Below are 9,715 nucleotides of genomic sequence, written 5' to 3' on the forward strand. Positions count from 1 at the left end.
AAGAGGCAGACATACACACAAATATACTAAAAGCTAAAAGCTGTAATGTGAATGCTCTCAACAAGTCTATATCCTTACTGGGGATGCCAATTGTCGGGATTTTACTGAACCCGGTATTTTCTACTCCCGGGATTTTGTGACTATTCTGAAATTAAGGGGTCCCGGTGGTCTAGAGCTCGAAAATTTAGGGTTTTTCAGGAATTTTTTTTAAATAAAAAGTTAAAAATGATATTTAAATTCTTTAAGCCTTTTATTTAACTTCTTTTACATCTAAAATTTTTTTTATTTATTTTAATAATTTTAAAATTGGCGCTGCAGTTGGCTCTCTTTTAAAATTGTACCTGGCTGGTATTGTCCATTTTGGCTCTTATATTTACCTGAAACACAAAAACAAAAACAATTATGTACAAAACTGACTATGAGTGATTACTTTGACATCATTTTTCAGTATGCGGCGGTCAAATATTTTCAGTTCTTTTGCCATTTGATTGGCACTTCCGCGGGGATTTCGCTCAAGTCACTTCTTCACTATTTGAACCATTTCACGTGACGTTGCAGTCTTTTGATGACCACCTCCATGACGTTTGGTGATGCTACCAGATTCATTGTAATGAGTGATGGTGCGATAAACAAAAACTTTATTTACTTTACACACCTCCATCCGTTGGTCTAAATTTTCGATGACTCTGAGACATAATTGAGGTTCTATGCCGTTAATGTGCCGAATTATCTCATTCTTTAGCTCTTGAATTGTTGCTGGCTTATCGACGTACACCTTTTCCTTCAAATAATCTTAAAGAAAGAAGTCCAATGGTGTCAAATCACATGACTTTGGCGGCCAATTGACATCGCCGCGACGTGAGATTATTCGGTCATCCAATTTTTCGCGCTAAAGAGTCATTGTTTCGTTAGCTGTGTGACAAGTGGCAGCGTCCTGTTGAAACCACATGTCGTCCACATCCATATCTTCCAATTCGGGCCATAAAAACTTCGTTATCATCTCACGATAGCGTACACTATTCACAGTAACTGCCTGACCGGGCTCATGTTGGAAAAAATAGGCCCAATGAGTGGGGTGAATGAACGGGTGCATTGGTTTTTCGGCAATTATTCGCCCAAATGCGGCAATTCTGCTTATTGACGAACCCACTGAGGTGAAAATGTGCCTCTTCACGGAAGATGATGTGCGCGATATGCATTTTGATTTGAACGCCCGTTTTCATAATTATGATGCAGAAAAAAACTTGACGTTTAGGTGTGGTTCACATTCAACATCGGCCTTTAAAATTTTAGCACCCTTTATAAGGCTTGGTATCATGGTCGACTTCCTCGACGCAAACCCTTCATTTCGAAGGTAAATAAGAAAAAGTGGTTAGAATTTGCTCAACAGCATTTAAATAAGCGCGACGCTTTTTGGAACACCACCATATTTAGTGATGAATCAAAATTGAATTTATTTGGGTCAGATGGAAAACAAAAGATTTGGCGAAAGCCGAATAAAGAGCTTCAGGAGAACAACCTGTTCAAAGTAGTTAAATACGGTGTAGGAAATGTGATGGGTTGGGGGTGTTTCGCGGCATCTGGTGTCGGAAAGCTCGTGTTCATAGATGAGAAAATGGATAAGCATGTGTATCGCGACATTCTTAAAGAAAATTAAAGTGCAAGTGTCGAAAAACTGGGCCTTGATGGCACAACTTGGGAATTTCAAGAAGGTAATGACTCAAAACATTCGTCTTATCTTGTGCAGGAGTGATTGATTTACCATTGCAAACAGCTTAAAATACTCCCCGAATCGCCGGGCTTAAATCCTATTGAGCATGTGTGGCATCTTCTAGAACGGGAGATACGATCCCACCACATAACGTCAAAGGATTCTCTAAAAGAGGGAATAACTGCTGAATGGAGTAAAATATTCCTTCCGAAACTTGAAATCTGGTAAATAGTATGAAGAGACGTTTGCAGGCCGTTATTCAATTCTTCAGTTCACTGAGAACTTTGATTTTTCGAGTGTGCCAATACTTTTTTGACTCACTGTAAAGCTGGCAGTTAAGAGGCACCGTTAATTTTACTTAATGTATCTGATGAAAAAAAAATTGCACTCAACCAAATCGGAACTTGAATCGGGAATGACTTCCCTAATTCATGCATACATGCACTTATAAGGTGGCGCAAAATTAGTCACCCTATTGGAAGATTTATAATTTTCGCAAATGTCATCGCACGTCAATAATTTTTGACATTAAAAACAGAAGAGCAATGGAGCCCGCAAAGGTCATCAAAGATTTTCATCACTTAAAATATTTGTTTTATTTACCAAAAAAAGTTGCTTATAATCAAAAGTGGATGATTAATTTTGCGCCACCTTGCACATTAATATGTGGTTGAAAAGCTTGTGCTTGCTTTTGTTTACCTAATCCATTTACACAATACTTGTGAATCGGCGGATTTTTTAGTGACTCACTAGACGCGTTTTTTTATTATATTACTTGCTAAGTCGCATACAAGTAAATGACTGTCGTAGGCAGTCTGGCGCATAAACCTTCTTTGGTGCGGTTATATAATCGCTGCTTGTGTCGTTCGATGTGCGCATGCGCACCAACCCATGTATCTAATTTGGTGCAACGCGCTAAGGTAATCGTCGGCGATATTGTGCAGACAGTAAAGTTATGACGCGTACGGCATATGAAATGTCGGAAAAAATTGATATGTTGGCATAAATTAATTTCTATACATCAGCAATTAAAAGGCTATGGCGAAATTGGCGTACATTTATTCAAGTGAAACTGCATTAGGTGCGTTAAATAACAGCTGAATGTCATTTAAATTGAGCCATGCCTGAGATTCCAGTAATATCTTCAAGATGTTGAAAGGCAGCTCAGATATGAGCTCAAATCACTAAACCATAATAGTTAAGTTTTACCATTTTTGTTGCAAGCTTCGACATGTGGTGTTGTTTCCCATGGGTGATCCATTACTGCTCTCTATGTTGCTCCCATGTGGGCGGGAGCTAAACCATCTAACGTACGACACGTAGCGCAGGTGTTAGGATGGAATACACTAAAAGTCGCCTGCGCGTTCAGAAGAAAAGAGGTACAGAACGTCTTCAAGAATGGCAACATAGGTGGGAGCTATCAGTCAATGGCCGTTTGACCCATGGGCTCATACCAGAAATCGCACCAATGGTAATCCGGAAACACGGTGATGTTGAATTTTATCCAACGCAGTTAAACAGCAGACACGAAAGCTTTCGATCGTACCTCCACCATTTTCAGCAGGCAGACAACCCCTACTGCCCGCACTGCTCCAACACGATCGAAGATCCAGAGCGTGTTATTTTCCAATGTGACCGAGGCGAGGACGCCCGTTACAGGTGAACACTCTGGTACCGGCCATGTGTGCATCAAACAATAAGTGGAATGCTGCTAAGACATATGGAGAAAAAATAATGCAGTACCTCCGATAAGCGTAGTTGGTGGCTGAAGAGAAGGAACCCTTGAGTACGGGGTCACTAACTGTTTGACTGACGAACGACTCTCACGCACGCCCAAGGTAACACTCACGACAGTCACCGTTCGTAGTCCACAAACACTCAACCTTCCCCATCCCTTTCCCCTTTTGTCCCTTTTTCCTTCATCTCTTTTTCCCCTCTTGCAATGGTATCACAAAGGATGAACCAAACTTCTTTCGTCCAAGTGGGCCCACTCTCTGGGCAATCATCACTACCTAACCTAACCTAACACTCACGGCAAAATTAGACTGGTACAAGTCGATACTAACAAGTTTGATATCGCATTCTTCTGATGTTCCTTTTGCTCCAAAAAGCGGAGCAATGGAGGCTCACGAAGACATCAAACCGCTATATGTTTAAAGGAGAAGATTCTGGGCGTGGGAAACAATTGTGACCAATAGACCCAGACGCGACATAGATAGAGACATAAGGAGGTGAGCCTATAGCATGAAGCTGGCTACAAGTATCGGGAACCCAGACGGGGGTGAATAGAACTGGTCTACTTCATGGACGCCGTTCTAGGCCCTCTCGAAGTAATGCAGAAAGTAGTTCCGGGAAGGGTGTCTACCCAAAAGAGGAGGAGGGAATGTTTTAGTGGACACACCAGTTGACGTAGTAGCCGACGGTCGCTGTAAGTGCAAGGGCATTTTAGGCCCTACCTCAACCCCCAGCCTAAGGAAAAGAAAAAAAATCGACGTAAAGGGTTTTCCAATAAGAGGTGTTATTTTGATATTCAAAGAAAAATGCTATTTTTTAATATAAATGATCGGATGTTTATTTCATTACAAATAGGAAGGTTTGGCGTTAATAGTGAAAAATAACATCAGGCAAATGACCACCACGACCACGCTTACAGGACAATATCCTTTTCATGAAATTTTCCATAACCGAATTGCAAAGTGGCTGCCGTATGTCCTCGATAGCCTCATGAATTCTGTCAAAAAAATATCGGGATCTGTTCATTTAAAAAGTGCGCGTTACTCAGAGGACCGAGAATTCGTGGAAGATGAACGGATGAAAACTTCGACAAAGTCAAGGAAATGGTGCTGGAAAACCATCATTTGGGTTTGAGGGAGGTAGTCCGTGACCTTAGCGTGTCTCACGAGTCGATTCGCAACATTTGACACCATCAATTGGTCTTGAGACGCGTGGCTGCGCGGCTCGTTCCAAAAGAGTTGAATTTCTTTCAAAAAATTTATCGGAAGAAGTTGGCTGAAGACATGCTTGAGCAAGTGAATTCGGACCCAACGTTTATCCAGCGCATCATAACAGGTGATAAGACGTGGGAATATAAGTTTGATATGCAAACCAATCAACAGGCGACTGAATGGTGCTATCTACATGAGCCGAAACCCAACAAACCACGTCAAAGTCAGTCAAAAGTGGAAGTTCTGCTACTCGTTCTCTTTGATTATCATAGTGTTGTGCACTCGGAATTCGTTCCAAATGGTTCTACAGAATATTATTTGGAAGTTATGTGACGTTTGAGAGAGAAGGACGGAAGTGCGTAGGAAACGGCCCAATTTGTGAAAAGAAAACTCATGGATTTTGCACCATGATAAAGCACTGTCTCACAAGGCTCAAATTGTGAACACTTTTTTTGACCAAAAACTCGACAAATATCATCGAACAACACCGTATTTACCGAATTTAACCTCCTGTGATTTTTTTCTTTTCCTCAAAACTTAAATAACCACTCCGCGGACGGCGCTTTGAGTCGATAGAGACCATTAAGGAGGAGAAGTCGCTGAAGAAGCTGAAGAAAATCTCTTCAAACGAGTTTAAAAGGTGCTTTGGTGACTGGACTAATCGTTGGCATTTGTGTATTCTTCTTCTTCTTCTTTGGCGATTTTGGCCGAGTTTAGCAAAGCGCGCCAGTCGTTTCTTTCTAGTGCTAACCGGCGCCAGTTGGACACACCAAGTGAAGCCAAGTCCTTCTCCACCTGATCTTTCCAACGCAGAGGAGGCCGCCCCCTTCCTCTGCTACCACCAGCTGGTACCGCATCGAATACTTTCAAAGCCGGAGCGTTTGTATCCATTCGGACGGCATGACCCAGCCAACGTAGCCGCTGGATCTTTATTCGCTGCGCTATGTCTATGTCGTCGTAAAGCTCATACAGCTCATCGTTCCATCGTCTGCGATATTCGCCATTGCCAACGTGCAAAGGTCCAAAAATCTTACGCAGAATCTTTCTCTCGAACACTCCAAGCGTCGCTTCATCGGATGTTGTCATCGTCCACGCTTCTGCGCCATACGTTAGGACGGGCATGATGAGAGTCTTGTAGAGTGTTAGTTTTGTTCGTCGAGAGAGGACTTTACTGCTCAGTTGCCTACTTAGTCCAAAGTAGCACTTGTTGGCAAGAGAGATTCTACGTTGGATTTCAAGGCTGACATTGTTATCGGTGTTAATGCTGGTTCCTAAATAAACGAAGTCTTTTACAACCTCGAAATTATAACTGTCTACAGTGACGTGAGTGCCGATACGCGAGTGCGCCGACTGTTTGTTTGAAGACAGGAGGTACTTCGTTTTGTCCTCGTTCACCACCAGACCCATTCGCTTTGCCTCTTTGTCCAGTTTGGAGAAGGCAGAACTAACAGCGCGGTTGTTAAGGCCGATGATGTCAATATCATCGGCATACGCCAACAATTGTACGCTCTTATAAAAAATTGTGCCTGAGCGATTAAGTTCTGCGGCTCGTACGATGCTCTCCAACATCAGGTTAAAGAAGTCACACGACAGCGAGTCACCCTGTCTGAAACCTCTTTTGGTATCAAACGGCTCGGAGAGGTCCTTCCCAATTCTGACGGCGCTGCTGGTGTTGAGCAACGTCATCTTACATAGCCGTATTAGTTTTGCGGGGATACCAAATTCAGACATCGCGGCATACAGGTAACTCCTTTCCGTACTGTCGAATGCAGCTTTGAAGTTGACGAAAAGATGGTGTGTGTCGATTCTCCTTTCATAGGTCTTTTCCAAGATTTGGCGTATTGAGAATATTTGGTCGATGGTAGACCTTCCAGGTCTGAAGCCACACTGATAAGGCCCAATCAGTTGGTTGACGGTGGGCTTCAGCCTTTCACACAATACGCTCGCTAGAACCTTATAGGCGATATTTAGAAGACTAATCCCGCGGTAATTGGCACAAATTGCAGGATCGCCCTTCTTATGGATTGGGCAGAGTACACTTAAATTCCAATCGGCAGGCATGCTTTCATCCGACCATATTTTGCATAGAAGCTGATGCATGCACCTTACCAGCTCCTCGCCGCCATGTTTGAATAGCTCACCCGGCAGTCCGTCGGCGCCCGCGGCTTTGTTGTTCTTTAGCCGTGATATTGCTATTCTCACCTCGTCATGATCGGGCAGCGGAACGACAATTCCGTCGTCAACGATTGGGGTATCGGGATCTTCACTTTCTCGGTGACATGCGCAGCTGTCACTGTTTAATAAGTTCGAGAAGTGTTCCCTCCATAATTTAAGATTGCTCTGTACGTCAGTCACCAGTTCGCCGTCTTTGTTCTTACAAGAAAACGCCCCGGTCTTAAAATCTTCTGTAAGCCGCCGAACTTTCTGGTAGAATTTTCGGGAGTTGTTCCTGTTGGCCAGCATCTCAAGCTCTTCGCACTCACGTATTTCGGCCTCTCGTTTCTTCTTTCGGATAATACGTCTCTCTTCCTTTTTCAGCTCTCTGTAGCGATCCCACATGGCTCGCGTTGCGCCCGATCGCAGCGTGGCTCTATAGGCGGCATCCTTTCTTTCTGCGGCAGCATGACATTCCTCGTCGTACCAATTGTTTTTTCGGGCTCGCTCGAATCTTCTGGCTGTCTGTTGTGATTGCAGCTTTTCGATGTCGAACATTCTTTGCGTAGGTAGATGCACGTTTTTTGCTGCACAGAGGCGTGTGCGCAGTTTGGCCGCAACAAGGTAGTGATCCGAGTCGATGTTGGGTCCTCGGATCGTACGTACATCTAATACACTAGAAGCGTGTCTTCCATCTATCACAACATGATCGATCTGGTTTCGTGTTTTTCGATCAGGAGACAGCCAGGTGGCTTGGTGAATCTTCTTATGCTGGAATCTGGTGCTGCAGACAGCATGTTTCGGGCCCCGGCGAAGTCGATCAGCCTCTGTCCGTTACCGGATGTTTCGTTGTGCAGGCTGAATTTTCCGACTGTGGGACCAAAAATTCCCTCCTTGCCCACCCTGGCGTTGAAGTCGCCAAGCACGATTTTTATGTCGTGGCGGGGGCAGCGCTCATAGGAGCGTTCCAGGCGCTCATAGAAAGAATCTTTGGTCGCATCGTCCTTCTCTTCCGTCGGGGCGTGGGCGCAAATTAGCGATATGTTAAAAAAACGGGCTTTGATGCGGATTGTTGCGAGACGCTCGTCCACCGGAGTGATCGACAGTACTTGGCGACGAAGTCTCTCTTCCACAACAAATCCGACACCGAATTTGCGCTCCTTTACATGGCAGCTGTAGCAGACGTCGCAAGGTCCTATGGTTTTCTTACCTTGCCCCGTCCATCGCATCTCTTGGATGGCAGTGATGTCAGCCTTTACTCTCACGAGGACATCAACCAGCCGGGCAGAGGCACTTTCCCCATTAAGGAAACGGACATTCTAGGTGCATGCCCTCAAATCATATTCCTTATTTCGTTTGCAGGTGTCGTCATCAGCATAGGGAGGTCTCATCCGAGGCTTTTTCAAATTTTTCATTGGGGGGGGATTTTTAAGTGGTGGGTCCCTAACCCAACGCACAACCAGCTATCCTGGAATGTTTCGCCTTCTCACGTTAGCTCACTCCCGAACGGGTGTTCGGAAGCTACCCAGGGGATACGTGGGCTAATCCCGGCCGTTGTGAGCTGCTTAAACCATATGCAGAAGAATCGTCCTGGCCATTCCCAAGTGAATGGCGATCAGTAACTTTCCCCACTTGCGTGGACTTGTACACATGGAACCATCCTCCATTTGTGTATTGCTTCGACAATATCTGTTTTTGGGGAATCACTGACTCAAAACTGTTCAACCGATTTGGCTAAAAATTTAACCCGTTATTCTAGACACACATATCTAGATCCCGGACCTTTAAAACATTTAATGTTTTAATAATAAAACTAGTTAATTTAAACAATTTATGAAGAAAAAAAATTAGATTTTGAGAACTTTTTTCAGAAGTCCGCCATTTTGTTTTTGTTTTTTTTATTTTTATGTATATTTTAGCTTCGGGACCTAAAGAAATGTCTACAGAATAATAATCTCTTTGAATTTTTTATTTCAGATGACTTTGGAAGGCTGTGTGTTTCCCCGAACCAACTCATCTTTTTTTTAAGGACTCCACTTTGACGTCAAAAATTTCAAACAAATTTATATAAAATAAAGTTTAAAAATTTGTTTTTGTATGCTTCAAAACACCAATAAAAACATGTAAAAACTTTAAAACGATCGCATTTTATTTTCCTTTTAAAAAAAGTTCATGAAAAAACGTCGAAATTTCGGTCGTTACACCGGTCTACTATCTCAAAATATAATTGGCACGTTAGTCCTTTGGGTGTTTGCCCAAGTACCTCCTCAGATTTCATTGTGCGCATTCCATAAACGGAGGGACGTATGATGTCTCTGAACGGCAGATGGCTTTTATGAGAAGTTTTCATGCCAGAAATACACTCGGAGGCTTGCTACTCCCTATCAAGAGGCGTCCGCTATGAGAAAAACCCGACTTTATCTAAATTTTTTCATTCAATCCAAATTTCAAACCATCAAGACATTTCTTCATATTTGGAAACAGAAAATAGTCGCAGGAGTTTAAAACTGAAGAATATTGGATGAGAGAGCATTTTGCACGTAATTTATGCAACTCTCCTCGAGCGACTACAAAATGTATACCCGGGCGTTGCTTCAAATTTTCGTGTGAGAGCTTCGCGTGATATAAAAATTTATATATTTGTATGTATGTATGTATACATGTGTGTGTGTATGTTTTTTTTATGATGAGGAATCATCGAAAGTCTTACCCCGTCAGTGGGGGACTTTAATCCGAACTGAACCTCCTACCGTCAAAGTACCGATCCCGCCGGTACTACCGTCAAGTATTTCGTCGGGAGTCGATTTGAGCGTTGCACTCAACGTCAGTTACTGTTCTGATGTCACAAGCTGTTTCTGCCTATTACCACCACTGTTAAGTCATATCTGAAGAGAACCACCCCTGT

Source organism: Anastrepha ludens, chromosome 3, assembly GCF_028408465.1.
Source record: "Anastrepha ludens isolate Willacy chromosome 3, idAnaLude1.1, whole genome shotgun sequence".
Lineage (NCBI taxonomy): Eukaryota > Metazoa > Arthropoda > Insecta > Diptera > Tephritidae > Anastrepha > Anastrepha ludens.